Here is a 21,769-nt window from a genome sequence, read left to right as displayed (position 1 = left end):
AATCACTAACAAAATAGACTTCTAACCACAATTAGTTGACAGAGGTAGTGAAGGACATTTCATAGTCACCAAAGGAACAAAATCTACCACGACGGCTTCTTAACTCTAAACATAGATGCATGGAATGCAAGGGTACCTGCTGTGGTTAAAGAAACATTAGTAAAATGTAAATTACATTGAAAATCACCCAGTGATATTAGGAGATTTCAGTATCCCACTCTCACCGGGAAACAGGGAAAGACAAAAGCTGAATAGAAAAATGTTGGAGTTATCATATTAAAATAAAAAACATATCAATTGCACATTCTAGCCAAACACAAAAGATTATACCTTTCTCTCAGCATATCATGGAACCTTCTCCGAAATTGACTATGAATTTTGCCACAAAGCAAGTCTCAACAGGCACATGAAAATTAAAATATCCCCCAACATTTTATCAGACCATCACAGGTCAAAGATGGATTTCAACAATAGAAACAAGACAAGTCTTACAATCTCATGGAAATGGAACCAATCTCTATTGAATATATAATGTATCAAGATAGAAATGAAGAAATAAAGATATTAAAATTTTTCAATTAAAATGAATGCAAACATACCCAAACTAATAGAATACAATGGAAGTGGTGCTATGAGGAAAATTCACTGGGTGCCTTCATGAAAAAATGGAAAAATCTCATACTAGAAACTTACCAGTACATCTGAAGTCTCTTAAAAAAAAAACCCTCTATTGGTTATTGCTATTTAGGTTTACTCCTCTAATTGGAGGCACATGCTCCAACAGATGCTACACAAGCACATAGCTCCCCTGGTAAGCCTCCTGCTATGGATTCTCAACAGTAACCCACAATCTTCCCAGCCTAACTCACCAGCCACTCTTCTCTTTTCAGGACTTTATCCTTGCTCACACCTCTGTTCCAGGAGAAGTCTTACTAGCACCCAAGTCTCCAGAGCCAAGCCAGCACTGAAAATCCCAGAAGTCACAGCAGCACCCAGAATCCTGGAAGATCTCCAGTTAGACCAGCAGCCAGGAAGGTTGTCAGAACTCCATTCACCATCTTGTGTAGAAACTTCCTGCTCTACCAGAGTCCAAGCCAGCCATCTAGCACCCAGATTGGACCTAGATCCTCCACTCAACCACAGCACTCTCCAACTAGAAGACCAGAGGAAAACAAAGAAATGAAAGAAAAAATCCATTCATCAAAATCAACACCTATACCTATAATTACTCCAAACTCAGATGCCAGTATAAGAACACAATCAAAAACACCCAGGACAATGTGTCACCACCAGAGCATAGCCATCCTACTACATTAAGCATTAAATATTCCAACTCCAAAAAAACACAACAAAATGACCTCACACCCAAAATTATAAAGATGATATAAATCTTTAGACAGGAAATAAATTAATTCTTCAAAGAATTGAAGGAAAAAGAAAAACGAAATTAGAGGAAATAAACAAATGTCTTAAAGAAACCCAAGAAAGCCAAGAAAACACAAACACTTCAAGAAAATAAATAAAACTTTTCAAGGCACAAAAAATGAAACTAGAAACAATAAAAAGAACAGAAACTGTGAGAATTCTGCAAGTAGAAAAATAGAGGTAAGTGAACAGGAACTATAGACTCAAATATCACCCATGGAGTACAAGAAATAGAAGAGGGAATCTTGGGTATTGTAGAAACCACAAAAGAAATAAGTACAACTGTCAAAGAAAATGTTAAATTTCAGATATCCTTGACACAAAATTTACAGGAAATCTGTGATACCATGAAAAGCCCAACTGATGAATTTTAGGAATATCAGAAAATAATCCCAACTCAAACACTCAGAAAATACTTTTAACAAAATCAGAGAAGAAAATGTTTCTAACCCAGTGAAAGACATGTCTGTAAAAGTACCAGGATAAGAACACTAGATTTGGAGAAGAAAGTCCCTTTACTGCATAGTAATCATAACACTATACATAGAGAACAAAGAAAAATATTTAATGCAAAGGAAGAAGACCCGGTAACATACAATGGCAGACTTATAAGTATTAGACCTGACTTCTTAATGAAGTCTATAAACAAGAAGGATCTTGAACAATATATGTGATCATAGATATAAGTTCAAACTACTATACCCAGCAAAACTATCAATTATAATTAACAGAAATGGCAATATATTTCATTGTTCAGTCACACCTGAACAATGTCTATGCACACACCCAGACCTACAGAAAGTACAAAAATGAAATCTCCAATCCATGAAAATACAAGCAAGTAATCTCACATTGTCAAAACCCTGAACAGGGAAACAAACTCTCTCTCTCTCTCTCTCTCTCTCTCTCTCTCTCTCTCTCTCTCTCTCTGTGTGTGTGTGTGTGTGTGTGTGTGTGTTGTGTGTGTGTGTGTCTCTCTCTCTCACGCACACATAAACACACACACATACACATACACACACAAAGAAAGAAAGAGAGAGAGCCAGAGACAGAAAGACAGAGACAGAGATACAGAGAGATTAAAATTACCATGACAAACAACAACAAAATTACAGGGATTAACAATAACTGATCATTAATATTTCAGAATATCAATAGACTTAATTTACCTATAAAATGACACAGGTTAAAAAAATGGAATCCCTCCTTCTTGAGTATACAAGAAACACACCTCAAAATCAAAGCTAGTCATCACCAAAGAATGAAGGGACGGAAAAGATTTTCCAAGGAAATAAACCTTAGAAATAAGCGAGGGGGGCTATATTCTAATATCTCACTGAAGACTCTTTAAACCAAAGTTAATCAAAAGATATGGGAAAGAAATCTTTACTCCTCATAGAAAAATCAACTGAGAAGATGTTTCAATTCTTTTTTTAATTTTTTATTAGATATATTTCTTTACTTATATTTCAAACATTATTCCCTTTTCCAGTTTCCTGTCCATAAGCCCCCATTCACTCCCCTCACCTCCTCCATACAGGTATTCCCCCTTATTGCCCCCTCCCATATTCCCCTGCACAGGGACACAATTGTTTATAAAAGAAACACTACTAAATCTTAAATCACTCTTGAAACCCCATACATTGATAGTGTGAGACTTCATTATCACACTCTCACCAATAAAAAGGTTATCTAGACAAAAAATTTACAGCTCAGTACTGGATCTAACAAACATTGTGAACCAAATTGACCTAACAACTATTTACAGATCATTTTTCCAAAACAACAACAAAATATCTTCTCAGAACTTCATGGCAGCTTCTACAAAATTGACGACTTACTTAGTCACAAAGCAAGAATCAACAGGTACAAGAAAGTTTAAGATAACCCCTGTTTTCTATATGTCCACTAAAAAATAAAGCTATATTTCAAAAACAGAAATAATAGAAAGCCTACAAAGTATTGGAAACTGAACAAATCTCTATTGAGTGACTACTGGGTCAAGGCAGAAATAAATAAATAAGGCTCCCTAGAGTGTTATGGAAATGAATTAAAAATATAGTAGTTACATGGAAAAAACATTATTTTATTAGAGGAAGGTGGTGGGCCCCTCCTTTAGGTAAAAACGGCATGAGTAGATACAGGACTACTGCGGAGTAATTGCCCTACACAGGGATATATGATGAAGAAGGCAATAGATGGGTCAATATTGATGGAAAGAGAGTGTTATATTATTATATTATTCTTTAAATTTTATACAACGCTTGACCAGATCACATCCCCTTGCTTTCCTATCTTTAAAAAGACAATTACATAAATTTTGGCTAAGAGAGAATAAAAGACTAAAGATTCCAGACAGCTGGCAGTCCTGTTGTTATCCGAGAGATGATATTTAGAGACTGAGGTAAATGAGGTTTATGACCACCGTCTGGCACCAGTCCGAGTCTCAGGGAAATTTATGTCCTGCTTGCTTTCTGTTCTGTACTTCATGTAAACTGTTAAACTTTTTCTTGGTTATTGTTTGAGTGTACCCTGGCAAAGGTCCAAAAAATTAGATCCTGTTCAAGCATTATATATAACCGCAAAGCAGATTTCAGTAAAATTGCAGCAGATTCAAAGCACCCTGAGTGTGTTGGGTCTATCTGTCATTTCGCCAAACCTGTGCCTTCTTGAGTACCAGAGCCCTGCTTCTCCCATGGAGTCCTCCGTCTGAGTGGTCCATGGTCATAATGGTCTACTTTCTTTTGGGGCTTCATATGATCTGTGAATTTTTTCTTAGTTATACCAAGCTTGTGGGTTAATATACACTTATCAGTAAGTGCATACCATGTGGTTCTTTTGTGACTGGGATACCTCACTCAGGATGATATTTCCTATTTCCATCCATTTGGCTAAGAATTTCATGTAATCATTGTTTCTAAAAGCCAAGTAGTAATCCATTACTTAACTGTACCACATTTTCTGTATCCATTCCTCTGTGGAAGGACATCTAGTTCCTTTTCAGCTTCTGGATACTATAAATAAGACTACTACGAACATAGTGGCACATGTATCCTTGCATATGCTCGAGCATCTGTTGGATAAATGCCCAGGAGTGGGATAGCTGGGTCCTCAGGTAGTACTATGTTCAATTTCCTGAGGAACCTCCAGACTGATTTTCAGAGAGGTTGCAATCCCACCAACAGTGGAGGATGTTCCCCTTTCTCCACATCCTTGCTGGCATCTGCTGTCACCTGAGATTTTGATCTTAGCCATTCTGACTGATGTGAGGTGGAATCTCAGGGTTGTTTTAATTTGCATTCCCCTGATGACTAAGGATGCCGAACATTTCTTTAGGTCCTTCTCAGCCATTCAATATTTCTCAAATGAGAAATCTTTGTTTATCTCCATACTTCATTTTTAACAGGATTTTTGATTCTTTGGAGTCTAACTTCTTGAGGTCTTTGTATATATTAGATATTAGCCTTCCCTCAGATGTAGGGTTGGTTAAGATCTTTTCAATGGGTTGGCTGCTGTTTTGTCCTATTGACAGTGTCCTTTGCCTTTCAGAAACTGCAATTTTATGAGGTCCCATTTGTCAATTCTTGATCTTAGAATATAAGACAACAGTGTTCTGTTCAGGAAATATTCTCCAGTGTCTATGTGTTTGAGGCTCTTCCCCACTTTCTCTTCTATTATTTTCAGTGTCTGGTTTAATATGGAGGTCTATGATCCACTTGGATTTAAGCTTTGTACAGGGTGATAAATAAGGATTGATTTGCATTCTTCAATATGCTGTCCTCCAGTTGAACCAGTAGCATTTGTTGAAAACGTTCCCTTTTTCCCAGTGGATAGTTTTAGCTCCTTTGTCAAATATCAGGTGAACATATGTATGTGGACTCATTTCTGGGTCTTCAATTATATTCCATTGATCTGCTTGCCTGTGTCTATACCAATACCACCTAGTTATTATAATGATTGCTCTGTAATACAGCTTGAGGACAGGGATAGTGATACCCCAGAAGGTCTTTTACAGTTGAAAATAGTTTTGACTATCCTGGGATTCTTGCTTTTCTGGATGAATTAGAAAGTTGCTCTAATTCTATGAAGAATTGAGTTGGAATTTTGATAGGAATTGCATTGAATCTGTAGATTGCTTTTGGCATCATGGTCATTTTTACTATATTAATCCTATCAATCCATGAGCATGGAAGATCTTTCTATCTTCTGAGATCTTCTTTTAATTTCTTTCTTGAGGTACTTGAAGTTCTTGTCATACAGATATTTCACTTGCTTGGTTAGAATCACACCAAGATGTTTCATATTTTTTTGTGGCCATTGTGAAGGGTGTAATTTCTCTAACTTCTTTCTCAGCCTGTTTAGCCTTTGAGAAGAGGAAGGCTACTGATTTCTTTGAGATAATTTTATATCCAGCTACTTTGCTGAAGTTGTTTATCATATTTAGAAGTTCTCCGGTGGAATTTTTGGGGTCACTTAAACATACTATCATATAACCTGCAAATAGTGATATTTTAACTTCTACCTTTCCAATTTGTATCCCTTTGACCTCCTTTTGTTATCTAATTGATGTGACAGAACTTCAAGTACTATATTGAAAAGGTAAAGAGAGAGTGGGTAGCCTTGTCTAGTCCCTGATTTTAGTGGAATTGCTCGTTTCTCTCCATTTAGTTTGAGATTGGCTACTAATTTGCTGTATATTGCATTTACTATGTTTAGGTATGGCCCTTGAATTTCTGATTCTTCCAAATTTCATCATAAAGGGATGTATAATGTTGTCAAATGTTTTCTCAGCATTTAGTGAGATGACCATTTGTTTGTTTGTTTGTTTGTATTTGTTTTTGAGTTTGGTTATATAGTGAATTATGTTGATGGATTTCATATTATTGAACCATTCTTGCATCCCTGGGATGAAGCCTGCTTGTTCATGATGAATGATTGTTTTGATGTGTTCTTAGATTCAGTTTGCAAATTTTATTGAATATTTTTCCATCAATATTCATGAGGGAAATTTGTCTGAAGTTTAGGGTCTCTGTATGGTTTACATATAAGCTTAATTGTGGCTTCAAAAAACAAAGAATTGGATAGTGTTCCTTCTGTTTTATATTTTCTGGAATATTTTGAAGAGTATTGGTATTAGGTCTTCTTGAAGGTCTGATAGAATTCTGCTCTAAACCCATCTGCTCCTTGGCTTTTTTGTTGTTGTTGTTTGGGAGAGTTTTAATAACGGCTTCTATTTCTTTAGGAGTTATGGGACTGTTTAGATGGTTTACCTGATCCTGATTTAACTTTGTTGCCTGGTATCTGTCTAGAAAACTGTCCATTTCCTCCAGATCTTCTGGTTTTGTTGAATATAGGCTTTTGTAGTAGGGTCTGATAATTTTTTTAATTTCCTCAGTTTCTGTTGTTATGTCTCCTTTTCATTTTTGATTTTGTTAATTTGAATACTGTCTCTCTGCCTTCCAGTTAGGCTGGCTTAAGGGTTTATCTATCTTGTTGATTTTCTCAAAGAACCAGCTGCTGGTTTTGTTGAATCTTTGTATAGTCCTTTTTGCTTGTACTTGGTGGATTTAAGCTTGAGTTTGATTGTTTCCTGCTGCTCCTCTCCTTAGGTGAATTTGCTTCTTTTTGCTCTACAACTTTCAGGTATGCTGTCAAGCAGTTAGTGGATGCTGTCACCAAATTCTTTTTTGGAGGCACTGAGAGCCATGAATTTTCCTCTTAGCACTGCTTTCCTTGTGTCCCATAAGTTTGGATGTGTTCTGCCTCTGTTTTCACTAAATTCTAAAAAGTCTTCTTTCTTCTTTTATTTCTTCCTTGACCAAGTTGTCATTGAGGAGAACATTGTTAAGCTTCCATGTGTACGTGGGCTTTCTCTTGTTTTTCCTGTTATTGAAGACCAGCCTTAGTCCATGGTGATCTGAGAAAATGAATGGGATTATTCAATCTCCTTGAATCTATTGAGGCCCATTTTGTGATCAATTATATGGTCAATTTTTGAGAAGGTTCCATGAGGTGCTGAGAAGGCAAATTCTTTTGTTTTAGGATGAAATGTTCTATAACTATCTATTAAATCCATTTGGTTCATAACTTCTGTTAGTTTCACTGTGTCTCCATTTCTGTTTCCATGATCTGCCCATTGAGAAGAGTTGTTTGTTGATGCCTGCTACTATCACTGTTTGAGATACAATGTATGCTTTGAGCTTCAGTAAAGTTTATTTTATGAATGTGGATGTCCTTGCTCATGGAGCATATATGTTCAGAATTGAGAGTTCATCTGGTAAATTTTTCCTTTGAGGAATATGAAGCGTCCTTCCTTATCTTTTTTGATAAATTTTGTTTGAAAGTTGATTTTATTTGATATTAGAATGGTTATTCCTGCTTGTTTCTCGGGACCATTTACTTGGAAAATTTTTTCCAGACTTTTACTCTGAGGCAGTGTCTGTCTTTCTCACTGATGTGTGTTTCCTGTATGTAGTAAATTGCTGAATCTTCTTTACATATCCAGTCTGTTTGTCTATGTCTTTTTATTAGGGAAATGAGTCCATTGATTTTTTAAGACCTATTAAGGAATAGTGATTGTTGTTTCCTGCTATTTTTGTTTGTAGAGGTGGAATTATTTTTGGCTCTCTTCTTTTGGGTTCATTGCAAACAGATTACTTTCTTGCTTTTTCTGGGGGGTAGTGTGTGTGTGTGTGTGTGTGTGTGTGTGTGTGTGTGTGTGTTGGAGTTTTCCATCTATTATTCTTCATAGGGCTGGATTTGTGGAAAGATTGTGTGCAAATTTGGTTTTTTCATGAAATATCTTGGTTCCTCCATCTATGGTCATTGAGAGTTTTACTGGATATAGTAACCTGGGCTGGCATTTGTGTTCTCTGAGGGTCTGTATGACATCTGCCCAGGATTCTCTGGCTTTCATAGTCTCTGTTGAAAAGTCTGGTTTAATTCTGATAGGTCTGCATTTATATGTTACTTGACCTTTTTCTCTTACTGCTTTTAATATTCTTTGTTGCTTTGTATATTTGTTGTTTTGACTATTATATGACTGGAGCAATTTCTTTTCTGGTCCCATCTATTTGGAGTTCTGCAGGTTTCTTGTATGTTTATGAGCATCTCTTTCTTTAGGTTAGGGGAGTTTTCTTCTATAATTTTGTTGAAGATGTTTACTGGCCCTTAAAGTTGAGAATCTTTGCTCTCTTCTATACCCATCGTTCTTAGGTTTTGTCTTTTCCTTCTGTCCTGGAATTCCTGGAGGTTTTGGGTTAGGAGCTTTTTGCATTTTCTTTGACTATTGTGTCAACAGTTTCTATGGTGTCTTCTGCCCCTGATATTCTCTCTTCTATCTCTTGTATTATGTTGGTAATGCTTGTGTCCATGATGCCTGATCTCTTTCCTAGATTGTCTACCTCCAGGGTTGTTGTCCTTTGTGATTTCTTAATGTTTCTCTCTCTCCATTTTTAGATCCTAGATGGTTTTGTTTAATTCTTTTATCTGTTTGGTTGTGTTTTCCTTTAATTCGCTAAATGATTTTTTGTTTCCTCTTCAAGGGCTTCTTCTTGTTTACCGCTGTTGCCCTGTATTTCTTTAAGGGCATTATTTATGTCCTTCTTAAACACTTCTATCACCATCATGAAGTATTATTTTAAATCCAAATCTTGCTTTTCTTGTATGTTGCGATAACCACTATTTGCTGTGTTGGGAGAACTGGGTTCTGATGATGCTAAGTAGTCTTGGTTTCTATTGCTTAGGCTCATGTGCTTGTTTCTTGCCATCTGGTTTTCTCTGAAGTCAGTTGGTCTTCCTGTCTCTGACTGGAGCTTGTCCTGCCTGTGGACCTGGGAGCCTGGGAGCCTCTGAGCCTCTGAGCCTCTGACTCTGTGATCTTTGGAGTGAGAGTGCTCCTGTCAGATCAGCTCTGTGCCAGCAGGTTTTGGATGGAAAGCTGTGGAACAGCACCAGCTCTGGGCACAGATGGGTCCTCAAAAGGGACCTCAGTCTTTGTATCAATTTTCTCCAAGTCTCCAGTTGCACCTCTTTCCCTAGCTCACTCCCTGTTCTGTTTTTCTATCTTACCTACCTCTCCATCACATTTGTTACTTGCAGTTGACCTTGGGGTACTTCCAACCATTGCTTAAATACTAATGTTGCTATGTCTGGGAAAATACGATTTAAAAATTCTGCTATCCTAATAAAAGAGCCACAGAAACTCAATTGAAAACACATGTCTTTAGAAGAATCTCATGATATAAGCTCCTGTTGCTACTCTATCCTCTTTCTTTCTGAGCTGCTAGCACTCCTGCAAACATGTGAACATTCCTAAGACCCACCGGACATTCTGCAAGAAATGTGGGAAACACCAACCCCACAAAGTGACACAGTACAAGAAGGGCAAGGATTCTTTGTATGTCCAGGGAAAGCAGCATTATGACAGGAAACAGAGTGGCTACGGCAGGCAGACTAAGCCCATTTTCTAAATGCTAAAACTGCAAAGAAGTTTGTGCTGAGACTGGAGTGCATTGAGCCGAACTGCAGATTTATGAGGATACTGGCTATTAAGAGATGCAAGCATTTTGAACTAGGAGGTGACAAGAAGAGTAAGGGTCAAGTGATCCAGTTCTAAGCAGATTTTGATATGAAGACAATAAAATCTAAGATGATTTTGTTATGAAGACAATAAAATCTTGACCTTTCAAAAAAAAAGAAGAAGAATCTCATGTACAAAACAAAAAAGTATGTAAGTAGAAAATTATTATTATCTTCTCTCTAGAAAATCACTTTTTAATTTTGAACTATTTTATTTCTTTATTTACTTCAAGCTTAATTGTATAGCAACCTTGTCTTAGATAAATTTCTAATGTCTAGCATGCACATTCCTTCTACTGGGTATTCTTAACTTTCTCAGATCTGTTTGTTCAAACACATAATAATTGTTATACTATGTTGCATTCTGTATCATAAAAAACTATGGAAATATGAAAAGAGTTGAGGCAGTGACACAGGAAAAAGAAAACAAAGGGAGAAATTAAGGGTCTTTAAAGGCAAGGAAAATTTGGTTTTTGATACTTGATCAGTGGAAGCAATTAACATGCATATCAAAAACCAGATTGCTTGACCCTGGAAATGAATTCTATTAAAAAAAGATAAGAGTTTTAAACCACAGTAGGTGAATTGGTGAATATAGACTCATTGATTACACCAAGTTTAGAATTTGGTGAAGAATACTGATGGTGAAGTAGGGCCATTTATTGGTGGAAAGGAGCAAATAGAATGATTATAGTACAAAATTTTATCTACACCTAAAGTATTCATATTAAAATCTATGTAATTCCAGTTTTTAAAAAAGTAGACAGGTGGAAATTCTAGGATAGATATACAATTACAGAAAATCATTCACAACACACACACACTACACCAAACACACTACATACACACATATATCCACATATAAACACAGACACATAAACACACATACACACACCAAACCAAACACAAATGCAATATCCATACATACACATACAGTTAGACACAGTCATTAAATGTTAGAGTTCTGCATGAAACTATGACAAAATGAAAAATATGACAAATTAAAAACCAAATGAAAATATCTAATCACTTTAATATGCCATAAAAGGAGTATTAATCTCAAAAATTAAAATCCTTTTGAAATTTCACTTGATATTGACAAGGGATTTCAGGGACTAGGTAGAATGTGTACTAAAAACAACAGAAAGATGGCTGAAGTTTGTGATTCATTATCAAACACAAAGAACATAAAGATGAGACTACACTTGACCTTTCAGGATCCTAGAGAAAAGTTGCCAATTCATGGGGAAGAAAGGGCAACTTTAATGGACTTCCTGGGCTCCTACTAGAGGACATGCCAATCTAAATATTTTCTGCTCATATCAAAGTAATGAGTCGTTTCAATTTGTCATATTTTCACATTCACCTTTCAATCTTTATCATATATTACTGTGTTCCTGCATCCTTGTTTTTAAGAGGAGCACATATTAGCTTGAGGATTTCCAGCGGGGCCACCAGGTTATCTTGAATATTCTTTACAAATTTAAGAAAATACTCAAAATATAAATTTAATGGAAAGACGGGGCCTGTTCTTTTAAATTTTATCATCTTCATTTTCTAGTATTAGACTAATAATTATTTAATATAAAAGAGTAGATAAATTAACAATCACACTCAAGAACAAATACAAACTATACTAATAGGCAATAGGACAGAAACCATGCCACATAGTATAAGAAATGTTGCTACCTATATTTATGCCAATCTCAACTCTTAAATTGTTGCCTTCAACTGAAATGTATTCAAATATAATCTGAAACTTATCACTAGTATAATTATGAAAGACATTGTGTATAAACCTATGCATGTTGTTTCCAGGTGATGTTAATATATCCAAAAATACCTTTCCTATATGAACATTGTTTATTTGGTATTTTTAAGACTGTGATGTGTTTTTTAAAACAAATATTACATTTTGTTTGCTTGCTTGTTTGTTTATTTGTTTGCTATTTTAGATGAAATCTTTTTATATTGCTCAGACTAAACCTGAGCTCTAAGCAACTCTCCACTTTTAGCTTCTGGAGTAATAAGATTGTCAGGGAATGATATCATAACTGGCTCAAAGCCAATATTTTTTTATCATGTCATTTCTTATTTACTTACTCCATCTGACAACAAAAAATATTTTGTAATGGAAACCCTTAGGTTGATTTTTACATGTTTTTTGTCAGTTTATATTACATGTCATATAACTGCCATCTTACTTCTCTTTAGCTTCTCACACAAGTACATGAATGTAGGGATAGTGGGAGAATAGCGAAAAGATAAGAGGAAATAAATGAGTGTAGGAAGTTTATGATCAACTGAAATGCATTATTCTCATGCATGGAATTCTCAAAAGACACAGGGAGCAAAATTGAAATAAAGGAAAGGAAAGAGCAGAAGTGTTGTAACCTCAGTAAATAATAGAATATAAAATGCGTTAAAATGAAGGCAAATATAACAAAACATATTTCTGAATTTCTTAATAATTTAACAATGTAAAATGTAATACGAGAAAAGGAAAATAATCCTATTGAAGTTCAAAAATCCAATCCAACAGAATAATAAAAGAGCCACAAGAGAAAGCTCAAGAATGGGAGACATAAATCATTTACATACTCAGAAATGTTGTAAACGTACTTTACAGAATTCGATAGAATATATGCAGAGGACCTGCTGCAGAGAGGTCTACACCTACGTCCTGTGATTGCTGCTTCATTCTCTATAAGTTCATCTGTGCCTTGATTAGTTATTATATAAGACTTTGTTTTCCTGATGTTCTCTGTCCCCTCTACTCTCCATCACTTATTCTTTCTTTTCCTCCATGGAGTTCACTGAGTTCCAAGGACAGTATGCGATGGAGACATCATGTTATGAGCTATGCCTTCCAAGGAATCTCTCACTCTGCATAATTTCTAGCTACGTGTCTCTGGATTTATTCCCATCTAATACAGGAGGAAACCTCTCTGGTGATGGCAGAATAAGACTCAAATGTGTAATTGTAGCAGATTTTTATTAATAGTGATTTTAGCGTTGGGTGTTTCTGTTTGTTTCTTTGGTTCATTGGTTGTTTTAGGTTTTTTGTTTCTGTCTTCTAGACAAGTAGGATAAGGTCGCTGTGCTATCTATATTCTGGGTCCAGGTCACCCAAGCAATATCAAGTATGGATATCATGGAGTGTGCGTTAAGTCAAATCAGACATCAGTTAGTTACTCCCATATGGTTAGAGTCACCCTTGCACCTGCATAATCTGTATCCTCACAGATGGTAGATCTAGGGTTTTGTGGTTTCGTTAGTATTTACTATTTTCTTTTGGTATCCTTCAGAGGAAGTTACCATGTCATAGACACTATAACATGGGCATGAAGTTTCTGTATAAGCCCTTGCATGACATCTCCATGTTCAATGAGTTTTGTGTTTTCTTTACTAATACTGTCTTGCGGTCAGTATGTGGAGACCTATCCATTGTCTTGTCAACACACTGTTGTTTGAGGACATCCTTAGGACCCTTGAGCCAACAAATCAATTGGATGTGTCCCAGCATGTAAAACTTCCTTTTAAGACAAAAGCTGGCCACTAGGGCTTCAATCTATGAGGTTATTTGAAGACTTCAATAGGACTACCTTCAGTCCTAAACTCTCTATATTATATAATGTTTCCACACTAGATTTCTATACTTCCTCTTAAATGTCTTTTAAGTCTAGCTATCTCTCATCTCCAATTTTTCCTCTTACTTACTACTGATCCTCCCATTCTTGCTCCCTTTCATTGTTCCTAGGCCACAGATCTTAGCAACATCTCTACTGAGTACTAACCAGAGAGCTACAAAATGGAAGATTTTATATCCAGATTTTGGTGTTTATTTGGTGTGATTCTTTTTTTGTATTTTATTATTTCTTTGTTTTCAGACAAGTATATTTTGTACATGGTATATTATTGGGTAAATATGTTACATTTACAGTAAACTTTTCAAGGGTTTAAATCTGTGAATATTCCATTTGTCATAAAAGAGACTTGGACCAGTGAATGGTGTTAAAACTCTTCATATCTTGAGGATTTGTAGATATGGAAAAAAGGACTTGTGAAATGCATATGAGCTTTGATTGCCCAAGCACAGAATGATATAAAAAGAGACAATCATAATCTGCATATGGTTCAGTCTCCAAACATGGGAACAGTGAAAAAGTCAGAAAGACACCACAAGTAAAGGTTAGTAAAATGAATGGTATAAATTCTGGATTCTTAACAGTCTATAGGGAAAGTTTCTGCACACACATGAGGCATAAGAGGAAGAGGTTGTAGCATTTAAGAAGGTGATATAAATTCATAATCTTTGTTTTTAATATCTGAAAGAGTATTCCATTTATTTGATTATTTAAGCCGTGGTATCTACTCTGCAGCTGCCATCTATGCTTCCTAAAGGAAGGGTGATTTTAAAATGAATAATCATATTTTAACTGTCAACTTTGTGAAATGGTACAACAAAAAAGAGTAGAGGAATCCAGAGACTGTGATAGGTTACAGCATTTTCATGAGGTGTTAGAGCACTTAAAAGGGCTATGTTATTAAGAGAATTAAGTTTGCACTCTCTAGGTCTCCACCACTAGCAGCTATGGAACCTAGCAGTAACAAGTGATGTCTGAACATGGGAAAAGAGACATTCATGACAAATATAGAAACATGTCAGACAGTAAAGATTAAAAGATGAATTTAGATACAAATCTTGTATTCAAGGCAATGTTCCTACTGTGAAAGGTGAGATAAAGGCAGAAGAAACCTGCAGCCATTAGCCAACTGAGGGCAACTCTGACCAGAGAAACAAGACACTTCTAGGACCTTGCAAGCCCCTCCCACCAAGGAAACAGGTAGGCTAACTTCAGATCTTTAGGTCTCCTACTGCTCCTCCAAATCCAATGCCCCAATCCCAGACCTAGTTCTGCGGAACACCTGCTTCTACCTCCCTTCCCCCACCTCTTGCAGATACCAAGGAGTTTTCCCCTCCTTCTCCTAATCTCTAGCTTTTTGTAGCCCTAGACTCTAGTCTAGCATTCATTAAGAACATTCTAGTCTCCCAGGGAACTTGCATGAAACACAAATCTTGTTCCTGACAGTTGTTTTCATTCTTTCTGCTGCTGTTCATGACAACACTCAGCACTTACTCAAATTTGAAGCTTTCCTGCTGGCAGCAGTAACTACCACTTGTCTTTCCTGTTCCTTTAGCTAATGCCTGTTCACAGCCTACATTATATCACTTGATCCTAACATTTTTTATAATTTATTTTTTTCTTCTCTGTCTCTGTCTCTATCTTTGTCTCTCTCTGTTTCTCTCTCTCTCTCTCTCTCTCCCTCCCTCCCTCCCTCCATTCCACTTTTATTAAATTGGATATTTCTTATTTACATTTCAAATTTTATTCCCTTTCCCAGTTTCCTGTCCATCAGTCCTCTAACCCTTCTCCCTCCTCTTCTATATAGGTGTTCCCCTCCCCATCCACCCTCTATTACCGCCCCCCCCAACAATCTCCTACGTGGGGGATCCAACCTTGGCAGGACCAAGGGCTTCCCATTCCACTGGTGTCCCAACAAGGCTATTCACTGCTACATAGGCAGTTGGAGCCCAGGGTCAGTACATGTATAGTCTTTGGGTAGTGTTTTAGCCCCAGGATGCTCTGGTTGTTTGGCGTTGTTGTTCTTATGGGGTCACAAGCCCCTTCAGCCCTTTCATTCCTTTCTCTACTTCCTCCAACGTGGGTCCCATTCTCAGTTCAGTGGTTTGCTGCTAACATTCACCTCTGTATTTGAATGTTCTGGCTGTGTCTTTCAGGAGAGATCTATATCTGGTTCCTGTCAGCATGCACTTCTTAGCTTTGTTCATCTTATCTAGTTTTAGTGGCTGTACATATATATATATATATATGTATATATATACATATATATATGTGTGTGTGTGTGTATATATATGTGTGTGTGTGTGTGTGTATATATATATATATATATATATATATATATATATATATATATATAGAGAGAGAGAGAGAGAGAGAGAGAGAGAGGCCACATGTGGGGAGATACGTGTTTCCAGGCTTATTTGGAAATTATTTGGAGCACCATTTGTAGAAGTTAGCCACAAAGGTCAAAGGGCATTTGTGCTTAGATGCTGTGTTTCCTGGAGCCTTTGGCTTACTTATGAGGAGCGATGAAGCAGGGACAGCATTTACTCCATTTGACAAAATGTTCAGACTTTTACAACCTGATCCTCCAGCAGCCATCTCCATGGACTTTCCTTACAAATAGGTGTGACCTTGAATAAAACTGCTTTCTCCAGTCAAGGTAATTTCCGAAAGGAACAAAAAAAAAAGTCCAAGAAACAACATCATCATTTAATTCATATTTGTTAGTGGCTCCCATAGCAGCTGAGAAATAACCCCTCAGACATGAAAGAGATCTTGCTGTTGCAATGATGTGTTCCTTTCAAGCTGCCTGCCTAACTCTGCAGGACCCCCTTCCTTTGTAGCTCTGGAGAAGTTCTTCCATTGTCTCTGAGCTAATACTTCCAGGACGAGTGGCACCATTAGTTGTTTCAAATGTTTAAAAGGTAGGTAAAGAATGTTATTATGGGTTTTAAGAAGTTATAGGAGATGAGGGGAAGGGGTGGGTGGTTGGCTGGGGGAACACCCTCATAGAAGAAGCAGGAAGAGGGTAGGATAGGAGGTTTATGGACGGGAAACCAGAAAAGGGGACAACATTTGAAATGTAAATAAAAATATCTAATAAAAAATGAAGGAAAAACACCTAAAAAATCCTCTAGTCTAGCATTCATTAAGAATCCATAGACTGTTGTGGCCAATGAAGCAAATAGGTGAACTTTATTTTTTATTTTACTTTTTTGCCTTTCTTTACATTCCTCTCTTCTTTTTTTATTATTTTTATTTTTTATCTTTATTAACTTGGGTATTTCTTATTTGCATTTCGATTGTTATTTACATCCTCAACTCTCCCTAGATTTCTCCAAATCTAGTTAGTCATCAAGTTTCATCCTAGCTCTATGACAGAACACCTGCTGTAACCTCACTTCTTCGTTGCTCCTAGTCTCCAGTGGATCATTAAGATCTCACCCTTTACCCAGCATATACCCAAAAGATACCCCAACATCTAACAAAGACACATGCTCCACTATGTTCATAACAGCCTTATTTATAATAGCCAGAAGCTGGAAAGAACTCAGATGCCCTTCAACAGAGGAATGGATACAGAAAATGTGGTACATCTACACAATGGAATACTACTCAGCTATCAAAAACAATGACTTTATGAAATTCATAGGCAAATGGATGGAACTGGAAAATATCATCCTGAGTGAGGTAACCCAATCACAGAAAAACACACATGGTATGCACTCATTGATAAGTGAATATTAGCCCAAATGATCGAATAAACCTAGATGCACAGAACACATGAAAGGCAAGAAGGATGACCAAAATGCAAATGTTTTACTCCTTCATTAAAAGGGGAACAAGAATACCCTTGGCAGGGAATAGGGAGGTAAAGTTTAGAACAGAGGCAGAAGGAACACCCATTCAGAGCCTGCCCCACATGTGCCCCATACATATACAGTCATCCAATTAGACAAGAAGGATGAAGCAAAGAATTGGAGGCTGACAGGATTCGGATGTAGGTCTCTCCTGAGAGACACAGCCAGAATACAGCAAATACAAAGGCGAATGCCAGCAGCAAACCACTGAACTGAGAACAGGACCCCCGTTGAAGGAATCAGAGAAAGGACTGAAAGAGCTTGAAGGGGCTCAAGACCCCATATGAACAACAATGCCAAGCAACCAGAGCTTCCAGGGACTAAGCCACTACCTAAAGACTATACATGGACTGACCCTGGACTCTGACCTCATAGGTAGCAATGAATAGCCTAGTAAGAGCACCAGTGGAAGGGGAAGCCCTGGGTCCTGCTAAGACTGAACCCCCAGTGAACCTGTTTGTTGTGGGGAGGGTGGTAATGGGGGGCGGATGGGGAGAGGAACAGTCATAGAGAAGGGGAGGGGGAGGCATTAGGGGGATGTTGGCCTGGAAACCAGGAAGGGGAATAACAATTGAAATGCAAATAAGAAATACTCAAGTTAATAAAGATGAAAAAAATCTCTCCCTCTAAACTTCCTTCTACAAGCCACTGCTTTGTCCTGGACCCCACAATTCCAGCTGTCACTCTCTGGTACCTCAAAGGCCAGTATTTCCTGGAAAACAAGAGCTGACTAATATTCGCTAACTGTTAATATTCATATTTCCCTCCATCACTCCATGACTTCCAATCCATCAATCTCATTACCATTTATACAGCATACCTGCTGCTGTGTTTTCTCCTCCCTCTCACTGCCATTCCAAGGGAGCAAATGAAGGAGTTCGTAGTGGAGTACTCTGTTGTACTCTCACCTATGAACCCCATGAACACATTCTAGCTAATCCCCATTCCTAAGTTTCACCTTAGAATTCCCAGAAACACATTTTAACTGGAAATCTTGTGACCATATGTGTCAGAACCACAGAATTATCTACTTTACAGTGCACTTCCACCATTCTGAGTACTTCTTCTTAATGGATGTGCAAAGGTAAAATGTGATCATATAACTGAATAAGCTGACAGAGACCTTGGGATAGAGATGTAATATGTAAATATAAGAATTGTGCAGAATGAAAATGATATGTTGAAATAAACCAAAAATAAGTTTTATCAAACATTTCGTTTTTTTACCAAATATTTTGATATGTTTTAATGCTTCAATTAAATTATTGTTTTATTCTGTTATATGGATTACTCTATTTGGTTATATTTTTACTGACCTTTCACATTATGCTAATAAACTGTCACATGTGAAACATGTTTATCAAGTACTGAGATTCTTCAATAATATCAAGGACAATTTTTTTCTTCAACAAATATTTGTTGGTTGTTCATCCTTGTTCAGCCAAACAATGAACAATTTCATATTCTATGAAATGTTCACAAATCTGGAAAGAGATACAAAGCAAAACATAAAATCCATGTCATCAAAAATGTGAGAAGCAAAGAAAATCAAGGTAGCATTGAAGTTAATAAGAAAGATTGTGTAAAGGAAAACCACTGGGCTGAGCCCAAGGACCCCTATGGAAGAGTTAGGGGAAGGGCTGAAGGAGCTGAAGGAGATTTCAAGCCCATTGGAAGAAAGGCAGTATCAACTAACAGGATCCACATAGCTCCCACGGATTAAAACACCAACCAGAGTATAAATGGGTGGCTCCATGGGCTCCACTACATATGTACCAGAGGACTGCCTTATCTGGCATTAATGGGAGGGAAGCACTTTGTCCTGCTGAGACTTGTTGTCCGAACAGAGAGGGATGCTGGTAGTTGAGTCAGGAGTAGGTGATTGGAAAACAAGCACCTTCTTTGAAGCAAAGGGTTGAGGAACTGGTTGGGAATTTGCAGAGGAGAGACCAAGAAGGGGGACAAAATTTGAAATGTAAATTAAAAAGTAATTGATATAAAAAAGGATGTATAAAATACAGAAATATTGAGTAATACAGCTAAAAGGGAGACAATAAACCATATCCTAAAGTGGAAACACATATCTAGTATACATTAAAGCCATGAATAAGGAATTACAAAATAAGAGATGGGACACACACAAACACACACACACACACACACACACACACACACACACACACAAAGAAATTGAAACATTGAAACTGGATCTTCTTTTTGCACATTTGTGTTTGAGGAAAGAGGAATAGACCTGTGTAGAAAGAAACTAGAAATCTTTGTAAGTACAAATCAAGGACATCAGTCAGCACATTGAGTTACATATGTTGCCAATTACAAGCACTGTTGGCACAATAAAATTACAGGAACTCCCACATGGTAACTTCTCTTTATTTTGTTAATGACTATGTCAGCCAGAATTGTTTTGCATTATTTTTGATCAATGCGTCACTTACCTCTGTGTCTTTTGCACTGTTTAATTCAACAAGGGTTTTTCTCTCTTTAGATCAGTTATAACGTTTTTACCAGTGATATTATTTCTCATAATTTTGCTGTGGCCATCCATGATCACTGAAGGAAGGGTGAGTGTTACATGGATAAATATCTCAGATATAACTGATTACTCTTTAAAGTGGTATAATAAATATGAATACAAAAATCCTAATGGTATGGTGGTTATCAGTATTCTCACTGGGTTCGTGGAGAACTTTAGAGGGATATGGTGATAGAGACTAAGGTTGCACTCTCCGTTTCTGGCAGCTATAGTATGCACTAGTGACATGTGGGAAGTGGACACTTGAAAAGGAAATGTGTTACAAACATGTGACATTTATCAGTTGTCAAAGATGCACATTAAGGGGACTGAGTTACCTGTCAGTAAGTAAAGCATTATAAGTTGAGTTCAGATTATACCACTGTGAAATATTGCATGAAGGCAGAAGAATCCAGAAATGGAGAAAGGACCTTATCTCAAATACAGTTGAATATACGCAGTAACAGCCAAAATTATCTGCTAACCACTATAGTATGTGAAGTTGGCCTCAATCTCAAGAGATAATTTCTGATTACTCTGTAGCATGCACATGGTTCCCAATCAAGTTTGATGACATATTGCTCATTTATAATGAGCTATTTTTATGATCCTTTCAGGTTTTACTGAATCTCACCGTATACACTCCCATAATACTCAACCACCAGTCAGTCCACATATGAGATGATTTTTTCTTGATCTATACCCACAAAATAAAAGAAAAAATGTCCATTTCCTGTGTATATATTCACTGGAGCATGTTCAAATTTGTACTGGCAAGCCCGTCCACTGGAGAATGAATCTTTCTCTGCCTATATACCCTCCAAAAGCCATCAAATAAGGAGAATAGTGAAGTGCCCTGAGCAGAATGGGGCCATCTTTAGCTAATCTGCTTTGCTGCCTGTACCTCAGTGCCCCTGGCTGTTATATGGTAGGCCAACTCTCTCACAAACATAAAGATGCGTTCAGACAGCAGCCCTGACCAGAGAAATCCACATGGGCTTTGGTGGTAAGACAGGCTCCAGATATCAATATGGCCCTTGGCCATATCAAGACCACTGACCCAAACATGGCACCCAGCAGCTGCACAGACCACCAGCCTCAACAGGGTTACAGGTGCTTACGTGAACCACTAAATCACCATGGCTCTGCAAGGTCACAAAGCCTGAGACTTTACTGACTTACCAGACAGCTGCACAGACAGCAAGCATCCATGTGAATTCCAGGCTTCTTTGAGATCTAGGGAAGAATTATGGACCACTGACTACAATGTGGACTCCAGCAGCATCTTGGTATAAGGTCCAAAAAGTGAATCTTTTCTCTTTGCCCAGATTCAGGGGATATTCCAAAGCTGAATGTCGCATTCTGGGGCTGAGTGTATATCTGCATAAGCTCTAAACTGCTTTATATCATCTGCTGACCCTTTCCGCAATGACAATAAGTAGACCTCAGTCTCACTGTCACTATCTCCACATCTGTAGTTCCACTTCTCTCCCTAGCTCACTCCCTGCTCTGTTTTTTCTCTTTCCTGCCTCTCCATCATGTGTGTTCCTTGTAGTGGCACTTGGGGGCTTCCAGGCTGCCCTCAAAAGGAACAATATTATCAAAAAGATTGATAGTAATTTATAACATATAGCAATTAAGAAAGTATCTTGATGTTATAAATTATCAACATACTTTAAAATTTCTGCCCTCCTAATGTCTACTGAAACTCAATGAAAACCACA

The 21,769-nt window shown here is 37.2% G+C and overlaps 1 pseudogene; it reads left to right on the top strand.

The window, feature by feature from the left end:
- Positions 1-772: 772 nt before the first annotated feature.
- On the top strand, positions 773-10,042 carry Rpl36a-ps6 (ribosomal protein L36A, pseudogene 6; annotated as a pseudogene).
- The last annotated feature ends 11,727 nt before the right edge of the window (positions 10,043-21,769 follow it).

The sequence above is a fragment of the Rattus norvegicus genome, chromosome 9 (genome assembly GCF_021556685.1).
Source record: "Rattus norvegicus strain SHRSP/BbbUtx chromosome 9, alternate assembly SHRSP_T2T, whole genome shotgun sequence".
In the NCBI taxonomy this organism is placed as follows: Eukaryota; Metazoa; Chordata; class Mammalia; order Rodentia; family Muridae; genus Rattus; species Rattus norvegicus.
The sequence above is the reverse complement of the archived record's forward strand: the minus strand, read 5'-3'. Positions and strand labels throughout refer to the sequence as shown.